Below are 19,335 nucleotides of genomic sequence, written 5' to 3'. Positions count from 1 at the left end.
TCAGAGCTGTTTTGGCTGCACAATATTAGGCAATAATATATATAAGCCTAGTGGCGTGTGTTAGTCTGTGTGTGTGGAGAAAAAAAAAAAAAAAAAACTCAGAAAGGGCTGAAATTTGGTATACTAAGATGTTTTTAATTTGTTAATTTAATTTGTTAACTGTTACAAGTGTTTAGAAATATTTTGAAAAAAAAAATATATATATATATATTTCTTGAAGGAGAAGTGACAGTTGGGAGTGGTTGGTGGTTGCCGGGGGTGACAGTTGAGAGTGGTTGGTGGTTGCCGGGGGTGACAGTTGAGAGTGGTTGCCGGGGGTGACAGAGTGAGAGGAGTGTGATACTCAGGACCGCTGAGAGATCCCTGTGTCTGGATAGACATCTGGATAGATGTGGCGATAATGATGAAGGATGAGGTGATGGAGAAAAATTATGAGGTGGTGACATGTGGACAAAACCACGTTAAAAAAGGGCACTTGCGTCGGGAAGTAACGCTCTTCCCCTGAGGAGGCCTGGCCTAGCCCCAAATGCATGACAAGAACCTTTTTAACACCTTAAGTAGCTTGATTTGACTAGAATGCATGAGTATCATGCACGGGTTAACATATATATAATGATATATAATGATATATATATATATATATATATATATCACTATTTATTTGTAAGTAAAACACTAAGTTACGCATGACACTCTTTACTATAAGGATTTGCATTTGTCATCCACAAGCATAAAAGGAATGCAATTATTGTTATAAGGATTAATTTAAACCATGAAATACTTAAGTAAAGATGTAAGTGCATCATTGTACTATTTTCCAGCGACATGGCCTGAGTCATGAGTTAAACATTTCAATGTACGTCACAGCTCAAAAGAGATTTATTAAACTGCATGTCTCCAACAGTATTATACAATTACATGGCATAATAACAGCAGCCTTCAATGTACTGGACAGTGATTTGATTACATGAAATCAAATTAAATAAAAACATTATTGCATTTTCGTAAAAAAAAACAAAAAACCCAACCTAAAATATATTTCAATCAGATAATTACATATATAAAAAAAAAAAAAAAAAAGTTTTTTTTTTTTAAAAAATAAATTATTTTTAGTAGTTAATTTTAAAAATGAACCCTATTAACCTTGATTCCCCTTTGCCTTAACTGTGGGTATCTGTACTCTGTAGGGAGAAATCAGGCCTCCACAAAAGGAAGACACAAAGTGGTGTGGAGGCTAGATTTCTACAGGGACCTCTACAGTGTGGAAGATTGGGGTCCCAGAGGAGGGAGCAACACACTTAAAGAAAAAGGAGTAAAGAGGGGCAGGGGTTACTTTAACAAAAAAATCTACAGCAAATACAGAATTATAATTTAATGACCTGTTGCTTTTAAATAGAAGACAAGTATCACTGAAGCTTTATCATTAAGTGAAAGCATTATACTAGCATTGTCACTGGGTCTGATCAGTATATTCTGTGCATCTCAAGCAGCATTTTCCACTCAGTGATCGCAGCGCAGGTCAATGTGCGGATGTAGAACCGCTTGTTAACATGAAAACCAGAGTCTAATTTCAACCCATTCCACTCAAAAAGAAATCAACACCAGAAATCCCAATCAAGCCGAACCACATGTAGTGAAACAAACATCATAAATTATATATAGCGCCAGCAAATTCCGTAGCACTTTACAATTGAGAACACACAGTAATAAAATAATACTGGGTAATACAGACAGACAGGGAAGAATTCAATTGGCCACATTACTGCAGAAAGTAACTCGGCATGCACACTATTACTGATATTACGGTAATAGTGCGCGTAATTACCGTTAATACGGTAATTTCAACACTGGCTTTTAACTCGTTGCAACAATCGTGGCCAGAAGGCCAGGTTAAATTTACAGTATTAATGGTAATACACTTATTACGGCGATATTCTGATGGGAATTTAATTCCCCCCATAGAGAGGTAAGAAGGCCCTGCTCGCAAGCTTACTTACAATCTATAGGACAATGGGAGTTTGATACATGAGGTCAAGTTCCACACACTGCATATTTGGCGAGGCAAAATGCAAAGTTAAAGAGTGCCTATTGGACTTTATGATCCAGTCACACAGCAATGTTGGTCACAGGGTTGTCTTGTGTGAACTGTGTAGAGGGTGGTTAAGAGGGAGGTGGAGGAATATTATAAGCTTGCCTGAAGAGGTGCATTTTCAGAGAACACTTGAAGGTTTGTAGACCAGAGGAAAGTGTTAGTGTGAGATAGGGAATTCCATACGGAGTACTGAGGGTGCAGACCAAAAAAAAGTCCTATAAAACGGTGTATAAATATATGTAAAAATGGGAACATGTGACGAGAGTCGATAAGACACGCAGATGCTGTGCAGAACAGAGGTATCAAGTTGGTATTTATTTTGAGACAAGCGAGGAGATTAATGTAGGTGCAGTTTTGCCAATGGCCTTGTATGTTCGTAGAAGTATTTGATATTGGACTGGGTAAAAACAGGCAACCAATGTAGAGACAGAGAGTGGCCCTGGTGAGAAAGAATGATTCTTTGCAAATCAATCTAGCCACTGCATGCAAACTCGATCGCAGGGGTGAGTGCGATTTGGGGGAAGACCATTAAGAAGGTAATTACAATAGTCAATGATGGAGAGGAGGGCATGAAGTAAAGTTTTTGCAGGGTCTTGTGTGAGATATGTACGTATTATGGAAGTGTATTTTAAATGTATGCAGCATGATTTAAATAGAGAGTCAATGTGGGGAACAAAGGATAGGTGTGAGTCAAGGATCACACCTAGGCAGCGAACTTGCAGGGCGAGATTATAACGTTCATGTTATCAACAGTTATAGAAATGTCAGGTAGGTAACTTTGTTGGTGGGTGGGATTATTATTAATTCTGTTTTTGAAATATTGAGTTTGGGTTGGTGAGAGGCCATACAAAATGAAACAGAAAGACAGTCAGCAACACGAGATAACACAAATGGTGAGAGATCAGGAGAGGATAGATAAATCTATGCGGGTGATGCACAAATGTGATACTGAAATCCAAACGAGCTTATTAGTTTTGCAAGAGAAGTGGTATAGATAGAGGACACCAGAGGACCTAGTTCTGAGTCTTGTGGTCCTCCAACTGATAAAGAAGAGGATAAAGTGGTGGCTGTTCCAGAGAAATTATTATTGAGAGAGCGATTAGATAGGTAGGATGAGAGATAGGACAGCGTTTTCATTTCTTAGGCTAGGTACACAGTACAGAGCTTTCAGCAGATTATTAGATCAATCAGACGATAAACAACCGTTTGACCCGATATCGCATTAGTGTGTACACTGAAACGATGAACGACTCTCGTCCCAAAGCACATAAAATCATTAATTGATATTTTCAAACGGACTTGAAAATTTCGTTCAGTAATGGAATAGATGTGGTTCCAATTCTGCAGTGTGTATACACTCAGGATCAGAATCTCTGTAGAGTTTACCAATTAGGAGCACAGATCTGAAGGTAAATCTTGTAAAGACGTGTATAGTGCGTACACATGAATCAGCATGCTGCTCAGGACTTTTAATCAGTCGTTTGTAAAATCGTTATATATATATATATATATATATATATAACACATCAGGAGAAAGCTTCTGTAGTGTGTACCTAGCCTTAGCCTCAGCTCACAGATGATAAATGTGATTATTTATTTAAAGGCAACAACAGTAAACATCTCTATAAATAAAAAGTATACGTTGTGGACAGGTATGAACTAGTTTGCTTGCCTTAAATAGAAGTTGCTCACTTAACGTTATGTAGACAGGTTATAGTGAAGGATTGGTCCACATGCAAAGTCACTGACTTGGACCAATAAACTCCCTTGTTAGCAGTGATGTGAATAACAGCAGAACTACTGTCCTCTTTAAATAGATCATAGAAAAATGTTACAAATGAAAAAAAAAAAAATTTGTAGAAAGAATTTCAGTTTTGAGAATATTTTCTTTGCTTTCAGTAAATACAGCACAGCGCTGCCCACTCTCCGGTCCCACTCAGCAAACGCCAGAACTGTTGTACCAAAGGAAGACAGTATTAAACAGAGTTAATCAGCTTCACTTGTACAAGTAGATGCCTGTGATGTGGAGTTGTTTAATAGGTGTCTTCATTTCTTAGGCTCAGCTCACAGATGGTAAATTTGATTAAAGGCAACAAGAGTGAAGCTGTAAGGGGGCCCATATAGAGTACGGTCTTAAGTTTAAAAAAACAATGTAACTGTATTTAAATTTTACATTGTTATTTCATTATAAAGTGCAAATATATTCCAGAATTGAGTATTGTGTTCTTTTTATAATGATCCCTGGTCACAAAACATAATATTTGAAATGACACAACATAGTTGTCAGTATACAGGGGGTTGATCCTAGACCTGGTGCTTACCATCGTGTCACATCTCAGTTACCTTTAAGGTAAAGCTAAGGCTTCTATATGTCCCCGTCTCCTGGACAATCCTGACTGCACCCATTGACAATGTTTAACTCACAATAAGGGACATTTACCAAAAATTATTTTACAAAAAAGCTCAGCCTGCCAAATATTTTTTATAAGTCTACCCGGCTACTTACCTAACATTTACCTAACCTATGTACTTACTAATAACGGGGATTGGCTTACTTTTACCCACTTTACTGTATTTGTATCCAAAAGAATGGCTTTTATGGAATAAAGAAACTTCCTGACAGATTCCCATTTGCTGTGTTTTTTTTTTTAAATGAAAAACTAACATAACATACAAAAAACAAAAAAAACAACGGTTATTACTCTGGCATCTTCATTTTTTTAGCAGAAAATAATTTTTTTTAAATTTATTTTTTATTTAAAGAAAGCTCGTCTTAAAGACAAAGTCAAAATTAATTTTTAGGTCATTTTATCTCATGTTACAAAATAAGAAATAGAAATAAAATAACCAATCAAAACAGCAATTATGAAGCAAATGAATGTTGCATAAACTGAATTTTTTTTTTTTTTTTTTTTTACTGAAATAAAGTTTATTGAATGTTCTAAGACAATTGCAAAGGATACAAAAAAAAAGAAATAGGGAAACGGTAGGACATAAAGGGGTACATAGTGGGGACGAAAGACAACAATATGTCATAAAACACCAGCAATCTAGCCATTTATCACTTTGTAGTATTTAAATATAATTATAGTCAGTAGACTAGTAAAACTAAAGATTGGCACTCTAAACATAAGTCACTTTAACTTTACAATACGGAGACTAGTCCATTCCATCCTTGTACCTAGGCACAAAAGCAAATATTTCTTAGATCATAAATGGAATTTTAATATATTTTGTGTTTAGTTCCACTTTAACTGTCAGAACTGCCGATGTGTCATGCATCCGTGTCATGTTGTAGCGCAGTCACGGATTTACAGGAACAATGCCAGTTTAATAAGATTTATCAGTGAAAGAAAGGACTTGTTTGGACAACTATACAGCACTGCATCTCCTATACCTAATTGTCCCGTTCCATGTGCGGTGACTGGTTGAAGATAATACATTTCTGTTATACTAAGATCCATAAAGGGGCGCGAGGAAAACGTGCAGATATTGCAAACCAGACACTGCCACAAGTTTCTTAATAAAGCAGCAACTACTTGCTAGTATATCACCATTGCAATATAACAGGCACTAAACTTCAGCCTCTGGAAAAACTTCTCTGGCGTTCACAAGTAATTATGTAAATGTATTATTTCTAGTTAAACAATCTTTGACAACGTGTAGGATTTCTTACCAAAATGAACGTTTATTTTCTATCAACTGCATATAGAAAAACACTAATAGAAGCTATTAGCCATAATGGTAGTAGCACTGGTCAATGGTCATGTATGACCACACTACATTAAAATGAGGCGGATAGCGAACAAAAAAAAGTAAATGATCATTTCGAATTATTAACCATAATTAAAAATTTGCAGCTGTCACTTAAAAAAAATAAATAAAAACACTTTGCAAGTTGCCATGGAGAGGTGGATTATCTGATCACTAGGCACATCTGTTTAATGTTAAGGCAAAGTGAAAGTTTTAATTCAATAGTTTACTTTTCTTTTTTTTCTTACTTGTTGTTCTACCTTTAATCACTGCCTCGTGAGAGGATCAGCTTTCTGTAAGAAACTGTTAAATATAAAGAAATGTTATTCTAGCAGGTTTAGAGAAATCATCGTTTCAGAGATTTTTTTTTTTGATTTTTTTTTTCCCAAAGCCTGACCGCAACTTAATTACGGAGGACATTTCAAGATTGCAATTGCTAGCTCTGTTCCCAAGCAATTTTCAAACAATACCTCCTGTAATAGACCCTGGTTACAGAGTATGCTCCATGATGGTTACATTGAGAAATGTAAGCATTAGGCTATATGGACACAGGGTTCATTTTCATTAAACAATGTTTTGCATGATGGCTAATAGCTTGTATGTAAAGGAGATCCCAAAACAAGTCTGAATGGTCCAATTTAAAATTTACAGAGTATAGCTTTAATAGTATACATGTTAACGAGCGCTGGGTTTGTTTTTCTTACAATAAAGGACTTTTTGTTAACTGTATGCGATATAAAGTTTTACTTACTAGTATTTTACACATACATGTCACCTTTCTGACTTTCAAGAACATTAAGTAAAAGGTGCCAATACATGGGTTGAGCAGCCACATCGCTGTCCGATTTGTGTCACCAAGTACTCAGGCCCCATTAGTGCATTCTGCCAATGGCCTCCTACATAGACCCAGTCACTAGGCACCCAGGCCCCATGAGTGCATTCTGCTAATGGCCTCCTACATAGACCCAGTCACTAGGCACCCAGGCCCCATTAGTGCATTCTGCCAATGGCCTCCTACATAGACCCAGTCACTAGGCACCCAGGCCCCATTAGTGCATTCTGCCAATGACCTCCTACATAGACCCAGTCACTAGGCACCCAGGCCTCATTAGTGCATTCTGCCAATGGCCTCCTACATAGACCCGGTCACTAGGTACCCAGGCCCCATTAATGCATTCTGCCAATGGCCTCCTACATAGACCCAGTCACTAGGCACCCAGGCCCCATTAGTGCAGTCTGCCAATGACCTCCTACATAGACCCAGTCACTAGGCACCCAGGCCCCATTAGTGCAGTCTGCCAATGGCCTCCTACAGAGTCATGGTTGGTCACGAAAAGTTCAGAGAAGACTTCACAATTCTGAAATTCAGCTCCTACAATAACCACTTGTGGCCGATTATGATGATAGAAAAATCGCCAGCATGGGGACGGCTGGATGACTCCAATAGAAAGGGGTCAAATTATATTAATGTGATCCTCACTCTAACAGAAGCAACAAATAGCTGCACTTCAGACCAACTGAGTTCTTCCTCACTCTGATGTTCCGCTTTGCCATTGCTTTTAAATAACTATCGAGGACATAGATTTGAGTTTAAAAACAGAACTACATTTCAAGTAAGAGTTGGCATATAATGTAAAAATATACAGCTTTAAGGTTGCATTAATGTAAATTGCTTTTAAAGAAACACAAGCAGCAAAACGTTTGTGATGTCTTCATAATCAGACTATTCAACAAACAGAAGGCTGTTGATGAGGAGTCATGAATGGATATAGCTTGGTCTCTGGCATTTGAATCGCATTCATCTGTGTCAAGAAAATCTGTGCAAAACCAGACAATTTTCTCAGTCATAGATAATATCATTAAATGAATAACCCCATTTAAATCCCCAAGTCATATGATGTGCTTGCTAGTCTACTAATTACATGGATAAAAGGAGGATCTGTATGTTAGCAAATCATCTACACCAAAGATAATCAACCTCATTATGCTTCGTAAACGTTTACAGCATGTCAAAAAAGCCAAAACTTTCACATCAGATCTAATTCTGTTCCACCGAATTAGGAGACAGGAAGATGTTCACATTTCACATGAAATTCAGTGTTGTGCTGCTTACATAATGCATAAAAGAGGCAATGTGTCAAAAAATAGTAAGTTAATAAAAAACAAAATATAAATCACATGTCAACCCCATACATTGATGGCAATGCTCTTGTATAACCTGGAAAAATTGCTGACATGCTAGCGGCACGCAGATGATTTGTGCGCTTGGCGTTTACACGCTCTATTTGCCTGCAATAACAAGCAGTGTGAACACTGTATTAGTAACACTATCAGGCTGTGTTCGTAGAGCGCATTGGCACTGGTGTGACAGGGACCATTACACTGCCTGCAGTGTGTAGATTCCGGGTTCTAAGGGCTTAAATACAGGGCGGCTCATAGTGTGAATGTGACAGGAGTCTGAAAACAAGAGCTATTTTCTCACTGCTTAAAATTCTCAGCTTGAAAAAATCATGCAAACCGTTTAACCACCGTCTGTGACATATTGTCATGTTTTACATGGACTTCAAGAAAGCACCATTTTTCTCAGCGATTCCCTCGCTCTGTCAAAATGCCAAGAGACCTCAGCTACAAAATCACTGATTAGAATGAGGACAGAAAAACTGCTTGTGTGACAGCGCCTTAAGAGGCAGGCTCTGCATATAGTAAACCTGGTAACTGACCCATGCACTTTACCAACTGTGACAACATTCTTCCAGACAAAAACCTTGCCACCTTTGATTTCGTATACTCTAAAGTGGTAGGCGATGAGGTTCTTGCATGATGAAATTAAATGCCCTTTCTCCCCCCCCCCTTCAAAAGGCTAATTAAGGACATCACTATATTTGGTGTGATTTCTGCAGTACAAAGTAGCCGACAGCTTGTATTAATAATCCTAGCAAACTGTCTGTTTAAGCTATTTGATTAGGAAACCTCATATAATGATACTGTATACACACACACACAACTTCACTAAATGATACTCCCTCCAACTCAATATAAAGTTGCACAAATCAACCAGCAGAACTAAACATCTGGCAATTAAATGTACATTCATGCTTTGGTAACAGTAGACAAAAAGCATTTTCTCTGGAAGTAAAGTAACACAATTAGTTCTGACTATTCCATACTCCCCCTGGGAAATAAGGACTCCAAAACTGGATCCTGTCTATGGGTATCTAAGTGGAAAGCGCCTGCTTACATGGTACAAAATTGTTAAATTCCACTGTAAAAGTAGAACATACATTAAAATCGCTTAAATGGGGAATGTTCCATTGTATGGGACCTAATGTTATTGTATTACTTTAGGGGAAAGAATGAGGACTCTAAAAATGCAGTGATTTTAGGAATTTAGTGCCATTATTGAGTCAAACGGTTTTAAGCCTCATGTTCCGTCATTACCAAGAACTATTAATGTACATTATCATTTTGTAAAAGCTCCATTAAAATAAAAGGTAATTATGTTTTTTCAGGAACTTCTTTAATAGCGAGGCGTATCCTATTAGTTACAAGACGAAACAGAATTGGGCTGTACAAAGAGAGGCCGTAGTATTGTGGGGGCGAAGGCTCTTCTGTGCCCTCAACCATGTGGTGATCCTTCTCCACAGCGTCCACCATTTATTTATATAGCGCCACTAATTCCGCAGCGCTGTACAGAGAACTCACTCACATCAGTCCCTGCCCCATTGGAGCTTACAGTCTAAATTTCCTAACAAACACACACAGACAGACTAGGGTCAATTTGATAGCAGCCAATTAACCTACCAGTATGTTTTTGGAGTGTGGGAGGAAACCGGAGCACCCGGAGGAAACCCACGCAAACACGAGGAGAACATACAAACTCATCACAGATAAGGCCATGGTCGGGAATTGAACTCCTGACCCCAGTGTTGTAAGGCAGAAGTGCTAACCACTAAGCCACCATGCTGCCCCATAGCCTAGAAACATGTCCTGCATGTGTAACATTGCTACAGCCTAGTCAATGGAATCACTTTTAAAAAAGGAAAAAAGCGAGAACTTTGGTTGCATAAATATTTTTTTGCAGTATAGTTGCACGAGGGCGCACATAAGGAAATATATTGTCACCCCACGGTGGAAAAGACCTGTCATATGGTTTAATGGGAAGTTAGAGCGTGCATTCATCAGAAATCGCTACTAGTTGTACTACAATATTAATTAGAAGTAATAACTCATGGCTACACTTAAATATTTAAAGATGCATTGGTTAGAGCCCCACAACGTATTATCTGGGACCCCAAACCAACTGATTTAAAAGTTTTGTAAAAACAGATATCAAACGCATTCTATGTGCATTTTTACCAACGTTTCAGAGATCACTACAGCAACACATCTCAAGTAAAAATGCCAATGGATATGGCAACACTAAAAATAATGCTTTCTAGAGTAAGACCCTTTTACACAAGTTAAAAATCCTTGTAAAACACCAGTCGGTAGGAGGCCTTACAGCATTGCTCCATACAGGGAGCCCCTCAACAGAAAAACTAATGCATGTAATATTTAAATAGTCTTTTAGACAACAGCAGGGCTGGATAACTTTCTACCGTTGCTGCTAAGGATAATTAATGTAATTGGTTAAATTATACCTGTCACCCCTACATGTTCCAAAACATCAACTAAAAATTGGCCTAAATTAATCTTCAGTAAAAAACTGTTGTAATGACCTTTTCTGTCCTCTACCCAAGCAGTGGCAGAGGCAATCATTCCTATATACCAGCGATTCCCAAACTGTGTGCCGTGGCTCCCTGGGGTTCACAGGAGTGCCATGGACAGGGCTGGTGGTAAGGAAGGTGGGGGGGGGGGGGGGGGGACGACTACTTGGTAACTATTTTGGCTTAGGGGTGCCTTGAAAAAATTATGGAGACCCTAAGGGTGCCTCGACCCGAGAAAGTTTGGTATCTACTGCTCTATACACATTAACAGGGCTGCCGAGTCTGTCTCACCATACCAAATCCATGGCCATTAAGCAGGAAATACCACATAGACAAGAGGGGGGCGGCTATAATGCCCTAGATATTATAAGAACTGCTAAATAACAAAATTAATATTTTCGTGCCTGAAGCAGTCCCACATGGGTGGCCAAGATTCTTTTAGAGCTTGAGAAATCAGATGACATGGGGGCCTGATAGCAGGGACTGGTTGAGTCGAGTGGCGAGAGGGCACTCAGATTCCCTTGGACCGGGTATATGTATAGGCCGTATTTGTGTAGGCTGGGCATCTGTCATAGTCGCACAGTTCAGTAAGTATGAACTTCGGGACTCAGGAGCCTTTTGTCATCAGCCGATTCCCATGGCAAGATTTCCAGAGACGATCACTAGTCTCATTTACACTTTTATGTGCACAGGAATCTGTTCGAACAGGGCATCAAGCAGGCACATAATGCTGTGCACTGTTGCATCATTTTGGTGATTACAGGGAGTTTCATCAACTGCCTGTACCAATAGCTTTCATGTTTAGGACCTCCACCATGATTGGTAAATTCACGCGGTGGCGGTTTGCGTTATTATAAGCAATTCAACACAACCCACGTCCACCGCTGAAAGCACCATGTGTACAAGGCATTAAAATGAAACAAATGACTTGATATGTGTATACACACACAACACTTATTCAGCCTACTAAGAGTTATTTATGAACCGCAGAAATGTAAAACCGCAGGGCAAATGGTCTTTTGTGATGTCACATGTTTACTTTTGATCAGCTGCTCCCAGTTTTCAGAAGAAGTCATTTGGATTGGCGGGACAAGGTCGTGGCATCTGCAGAGTATGAAGGATGGAGTAGGGTGGATTGAGAGCGTTCCCTGCTAGGTAAAAATAAGGAGCATGAGTGCATCTGCTCTGGCACCAACAAGCAAAAACACAAGATCTTGTTTTGTGAAATGAGATTATATAAAGGAGATAAAGGGACAGACAGGGCACATTTATAGGGACAGGGTCTGTGTTGCAGGAAGGAGCACAGCCTTACTCTCCCACAAAAGGACTTGATTTTCCCAGGACCTCAGATCTGCGAGAGGTTAGCTCTCCTCCTATACGGATGCATTATGCACCTTACAGCTGCACTTCTGCAGGAAAGTATTTCTAGTCGCATTTCAACCAATGGAATAAAAACCTTCAGGCACAAATACTCTTGAAGACGTGTCACTTTGTGTATCGAAAATATATATTTTTTTTCCAGCTTGTGGAACCGGGAAAAAAAATAAATATAGAATAGTTAAAATAAAGTATTAAAAAAACAAATACATCAGCAGCATTATTTATATAACACATTGCTTATTAAACTTATTTAAATGAATAAAGTATATTATTTTTTATTGGTACTTATTAAATATATAGACACCGCCATATCTTACCAGCTGTTTTCTCCTGCTGCCAGGCTGTCATAATTATTCATTCACAGACTGCGGTCCAAGATAAAAAAGCGGCACTAGGAAGCTGGAAAATGACTATATAAGCAGGCAAATAGAGGTGATTTGCTGTCCATTAACGCACATGTCCAAAGAAGATCCAATCAATGGGATCGTTCAAGTACTGCACTTGGTTTGGGGCAACATACTTGATGACACCAAGCCAAGTTTTCCAATATCACCTAAGATATTGCTGCATGGAGCAAGTGTTACTGGTAGAAAGACAAAACCACAGTGTAGAATGTACGAGTAGATGGCATGAAAATTCTATAATAAGGTGGCTAAAGGGGCCCATATGCACAAAATGACAAGGCTCTGTGTGACATTTTTTATTTTACATTGGCAGCACTAAGGCTTAGTGGTTAGCACTTCTGCCTCACAGCACTGGGGTCAGGAGTTCAATTCCCAACCATGGCCTTATCTGTATGGAGTTTGTATGTTCTCCCCGTGTTTGCGTGGGTTTCCTCCGGGTGCTCCAGTTTCTTCCCACACTCCAAAAACATAGTGGTAGTTTAATTGGCTGCTATTAAATTGACCTTAGTCTCTCTGTCTTTGTGTGGTAGGGAATTTAGACTGTAAGCTCCAATGGGGCAGGGACTGATGTGAGCGAGTTCTCTGTTTAGCGCTGCAGAATTAGTGGTGCTAAATAAATAACTGATGGCGATGATGATCTTGTAAATGCCCAATTGGCGAGTCTAGGCACAGGTAGTCCCAATGTTGTATAACTTGTTTGTAATAATTTCCCCCTCCAAAAACAAATTCATCAGAAGTATTGACCTATGTTGGACTAGGATATGTGCAGTCACAAATTATTGTATCACTATGCTACATAATTGTGGGGGTATCATTTCAGGGACCCCAGCAATATTTACCCACTTAGATTAAACAACTGATTTCCTTAAATGCTGGATCTTCATAAAATAATATAGTACAGACAGACAACTCATGTGCTCAGTGTACAGTTTTGGAATTGTTAATGTACATTGTTGCTTCAATTTAACTTGGTGATATTTCTCAGAACTTGCAGACAGTATGTCTCAAAAAGGGAAGATGCAACTGTACCGGGGGGACATCAAAGCCGAACACAATCCCAAAGTTAATAAGGTCCCACTTGAGATTTAATGTGAAGCATAAGGCACACATGGGCTTATTCACAGACAGTTTAAATATGATTGGTCACACAAGAGCACATAAAAAGGTCCATCACATTGGCTATTTAGCCAGCTTTAAAATGCTTATTTCTGGGGGAACTATACAGAGAAAGACATGTTGATGAAAATTAAACTTATCATCAGATCCTGAAGTTTCCACTACAACATTATTCTCTCCTTCCTGAAGGAGGAAGTCAATAATATAGAAGATAACATATCACCAGGAGTAGATTATAAGGCTATGAAAAGATTGAAGGCTGCTGGACTCTGCAGTAACTTCTCAAGCACTTATAGTTTACAGCAGGGGCTAAATAGATGACTTGTAACTCTGCTTTTTAACACAAATACTAAAATTAGAGCGGAAAACTACTTTGTGAATAGGAATACCATGATATACAATAAAAGTATCACATTAAAAACTAGCACCTCATGATAATCATCATCATAAGTTATTTATATTGTGCCACTAATTATGCATCAAATCATATGCTAGTGTATATTCATAGCCTACACATGACTGACAAAATCAATACAAATAGTGAATATACTGAGTTTGTGGAAATACTGTATATAAAGATATTTCTATAAATCAGTCACTACTGGGAGCCATACAGCTCAGAATTAGTGAAGGTCCCAAGATACCTCCAAATGATCCAACCTAAAAATTATTTTATAAATAAAGCACCAAAAGGGTTCCGCCGCGCTGTACATAGGGGGTTAGAACATAAAACATAATGACAAATAACAAAAGTATGAAAGTGACAAAACTAAATAAGCACAAACAACAAATCTAAATAATTATATTAAATCACACAGAACATAATTAGTTAAGGAAAGAGTGACCTGCTAGTAGCAGCTTGCATTCTAGAGGCGATGGGCGGACACAGAGAGGATGAAACTGAGTGGGGGAGGAGTTAGGAGGAGGGCTGATAGACTTGAATGAAAAGATGACTTTAATGGACATGTTTGAAGGTTTAGGGACTGGGGTAAAATATAATCAAGTGTAAATTGGTGGGAAAATAATTTCAATGTGATTGAAAATCTTGCTTTTAAAGATGCACACTCTTTTCACACGGCAGCCCAAAACCAGAGATATTCTGGTATTTATTTTCACAGCAACAAATTGGCAGATATTATTGGCAGATGATAGTGGTTTCAGTAATCACGTTCACATCACCACCTGTTGCTGACCCCAGTTCGGCAGGCCCTGGATATTCCACAATGCCCTTTCATGACCAGTCTATGAAGTAGTAAGCTCTACGCATTTTGCAATATTCTATTTGCCTCCTCATCAGGGCGATAGACCCCCAAAGCACATGGTGGGTTCTTATGTAGTAGACAACTAGCATTCTTTTAATCTATCAATCAACCTACATAGAAAACTCATTATTTAGTACAAAACAATCAAATTCAATACAAGCTAATGGCATACATCAGTGATAGTCAATCTGGTCCCTACCACCCACCAGTGGGCGAGTCAGCTTTGATGGTGGGCGGTGGGGTTTTTAGCAACATTCCACATTGCCAAGTGTTAGAAACAGGAGCGCTACGCTCCATTTCCATGGCAGCCCGATCCCCGGTGGTCTAGGTGGTAGGAGGAAGTGGGGCGGGACTCCAGTGTCCGAAATGCGCTGCTGCGCATGATCCTGAAACCGGAAGTTCAGCTTTCGCGCCGAGTCTTACATTAGCGCCCACAGTGACCGGACGCATCTAGTAGTTGCTGCGAACATATGCCTTAGGACTGGGTTTAACTTAATTTACAGTTTTGGGAGGATTTCTCTTTAACCAGTGATAGATACAGTCATAGATACAGACTGGAGTCATCTAATAAGTATATTATAGGTAAAACGTATAATTAATATAAGTATAAGAGAGCCTGTCCAACACAACAAGAAGTGTATCCTGCACGGACATGCAGACAAAGTGTCAGAATGTTACAGTGCATACCAACAACCTGCATGTACATATGTGAATACAGTAACCTGTACATGCAAGACTGCGGAGTTTGACTTTTTCAAATAGGCTTTTGCAAGTAGCTGCTGCTTATATAGTTAAATACAATAAGATTCCCGACTAAAAATTACCGGTGGGTGGTAATGAAATTTTACCAACAAACATACAAAATTGGGCGGTAGGTATTAAAAGTTTGAAGACCCCTGGCATACATAGAAAAGCAATATAGGAATGTTATAGTATCCATACGGAATCTATATTACAAAATAAAACACATCCATAATATTGAGAAACAGTACAGAAGTGGGACTTATAATCCAAGCATACAATTGACCATGATTTATAACAAAACATATGATTTGTAAATAAAATAAAGCTTGAAAAGTGAGAATATATCAAGTGAAATGTATGTATAGTTGAAAATATTAGTGTAATGAAAAAATACACAGAAGATAAAAAAAATGGCAATAAACCAAAGTAAATGTGCAATCCTAAATGGTTAAGTGCCTTCAATTTGTGAATCCATAAGACCCCTTTTAGAAAACATTTTTTGTCTATCTCTGTCCCTTTGTGTTTAGTAACACACACAAGTTTTAACATAGGTAATGTACCTTTAAATTGAATGCTTAGATAAGTACTGCAGCAGAAGCATCTATCTGTGCAATAGCTCAATGTTTGCTTATTTATGAAATTCAAATACATATTATCCAGTTAAGATTTATATCAATTCATGCAGAACTACACAGGAACTGGCCCAACTACCATGAAGCCAAACCATATCAATCTCTTACTTCTCAGGAACCACATTGTTGTGCAAAGAAACACTTCATAAACCAGACCACCCAGACATAACAAAATAGACACACCACATAAGTCTACAAAATAGCCATGACACACAGTAATGCAGAAGTAAGCACAGTTCTACCACGCGGCGATCAAAATTGCAGACCAACGTGTAAATGGGCCACAACTGAGTAGGTGGCTGCCTAAATTATTAATCATATCAAAACCACTTTCCTAATCGCACACAATTACAGAAGAATGCACACATTGATAAAGACAGATGTTTTGTTCAGGTCACCAAAGGAATAAAAGGAATAAAAAAAATCAAATGGACACCAGTACTTTCAATGGATTTTACTAGCATTTGCTTCACCACACAATCAGACACTGCCCCCCAGATGCTGGTCTCTACTTCACCCGTACCTCCAGGTCTGGAAGCAGACAGGAAGGTGGGGTAGGACTCCTGATTCCCACATGCTACACATTCACAGTTCTTTCACCAGGCCCTACACTCACATTTCCATCTTTTAAAGTACATACTATCCACGATGTCCTAGTGGTTAGCACCTCTGCCTTACATCACTGGGGTCATGAGTTCGATTCCCGACCATGGCCTTCTCTGTGTGGAGTTTGTATGTTCTCCCCGTTTGCGTGGGTTTCATCTGAACGCTCTGGTTTTCTCCCACAATCCAAAAACATACTAGTAGGCTAACTGGTATCAAATTGACCCTAGTGTGTGTGTGTGTGTGTGTGTGCGTGCGTGTGTGTGTGTGTGTGTTAAGGAATTTAGACTCTAAGCTCTATTGGCGCAGGGACTGATGCGAGTGCATTCTCTGTACAACGCTGCGGAATTAGTGGCGCTATATAAATAAATGATGATACTATCCGGTGTGTAAACCCCTTCTCTTCACATTCTGCTGTGATCGCTGGATCAAAGGACAATTGTCTGATCATTTATATGCCTGGCTCCCTCATTTCTTTAGTTCCGAGATACTCACCACCATCTTGGACAATTTCAACATTTCAATTGATGATCCACATTCTCCTCCCTTCAAACTACTCTAACCTCCTCTCTCGCCAGACCGATGCTTTTACTCCTTGTAATAGCCACTGCCTTGACCTTGTTATCTCCTGACTTTGTTCACTTTCTGATTTCCTTAAGATTCCTTCCCTCTTTTATACCATCACCTGATTAATCATCTGCAAGTTAACCTCATGGCACTTTAACTAACCAAGCCTCTTCATACTCACAGAAGTCCCTGTTCAATTAATTTTCAACATCTTTCCACAGTTCCAACAGCTTCTCTCCTTGAGTTCTACATTGTCCGTTCCTGATCTGGCAGTCCTTAATCACACTCTAGCAACAGACCTTGATCAAGTGGCTCCAGCTATTCTTTCTTCCCACCATCGATACAACCTCCACCATGGTACACAAAGGAAACATGATGCTTTTCTAAAACTCTACTGCCAAGTAGAACGTCATAGTCGAATAAATCCCCTATCAATGTTTGGTAACGTTCTGGACATTCTAAACTAAACTTCCCATCTCATATCAGATCCCAATCCCAAATTCTTCTCAAATACATTTAAAGCTCTTTACAACCATCCCACACCACCCTTCTCCAATCATCTATGATGCCTAAGATCTTGCTTCCTACCTCAAGGACAAAACTGGCAAATCCCAATATGAAATGAGTTCCTCTGATACATGATAACAGTAAACACCTTTGGGTTTCAGTACCACATCTATGTGGATGACATACAGATTTTTTCATTATTTATTTTCTCTCCTGATCTCTCCCCATCTTTGGTGGGCAATATTACTGATGTCTTTCTGCCATATCAACTTGAATGTCCTCTCATCTCCTCAAACTTAATCTTTCAAAATCAACCTATGAATCTTTCCACCAGCAAATAGCATCTACTTACCTGACATATTGATTTCTCTTGACAACAGACGCAACCTCTCAAGCTCACTATCAGGGTGTCATCCTGAACTCAGAATTATCCTGTTCCCATCATCCAATCTGTCTCCAAATCATATTACATACATCTAAGAAACATTTCTAGAATATGAACACATCTCACACAAGACACTGCAATTCTCTAAACAGACGTCACTATTTTTCTTGCCTGCTGTTCTGTCAGTCCCTACAATGACTGCCTTATATTCTAATATAAACCAACTTCTACTAGATCAGGGCTCAACTAATTTCTCCAAGAGTTAGGACAACAGCCAAAACTCAGGAACCGGCAATTTCTAAGATGAAAATGACTCACCTGTGCTGCCTGTCAGGAGGTTACCAGGACCAGTCAGGCAGCAGCGAGAAGGACCATATACTGTGCTATTTCCACCCTCATATAAGACTTTATCCTAATGTCCAAATCATCAAGCATTCCCTGAAACCACCTCATAAAACTCCCAGATCACTTTCTTAGGCTGGGTACACACTACAAGGATTTCAGATGATTATCGAGTCATTTACCCGATATACGACTGCTCTGCCCGATATTGCATTAGTATGTACATTGCAACAAAGAGCGTTTGTCGTTCCAAAGCACATCATATCATTCAATTTTCAAACTGAACGTAAAATCGCGTTCAGTAATGGAACAATGTCATTCCAATTCTGCCGTGCGTATGCACTTACAAACGGCAGTGTCCATAGACTTTACAGAGTCACGATCTTTTCAGCCGATTGTTAAGACAGACGAAGAGCACAGATCTGAAGGCAAATCTTGTAAGACATGTATAGTGTGTGTGAATCGGCATGCTGATCGGGATTATTTTTTTAGTTGTTGCTAAAATTGTTATAGATAACACATCGGGAAAAATTTTCTGTAGTGTGTACCTAGCCTTAACCTCCCTACGTTATTCTACTCTATAAACATCCTCTACACTGTTCACACAAAATTTATACATATCCATTTTCTTTTCTTCAACTACCTACAGACTATCAAACCAACATTGCTGGGTGAGTGATTCATACAGCCACACTAAGCACTTTTTCCAATTGCAATCTGGCAGGACCAATATGTGGCACTTCATGTATGAAATGCCTATTTTTCCTATTAACTGTAAACTTGCCAGCAAGTCCCTCTTACCTCAATGTCCGTTTGTTAATACCCAGTTTTGTTTTGGTAAA

General features: G+C 38.9%; 1 protein-coding gene across 1 annotated transcript in view; it reads right to left on the bottom strand.

Annotated features, from left to right (window-relative positions):
- The window catches only part of STX18 (syntaxin 18), a 108,037-nt gene that overhangs the window by 87,777 nt on the left and 925 nt on the right, over positions 1–19,335 (bottom strand). The gene's annotated exons all lie outside the window — the stretch shown is intronic.

This window comes from Mixophyes fleayi, chromosome 1 (genome assembly GCF_038048845.1).
Source record: "Mixophyes fleayi isolate aMixFle1 chromosome 1, aMixFle1.hap1, whole genome shotgun sequence".
Classification (NCBI taxonomy): domain Eukaryota; kingdom Metazoa; phylum Chordata; class Amphibia; order Anura; family Limnodynastidae; genus Mixophyes; species Mixophyes fleayi.
Note: the sequence above shows the minus strand (reverse complement) of the source record. Positions and strands in the feature narration are given on the sequence as shown.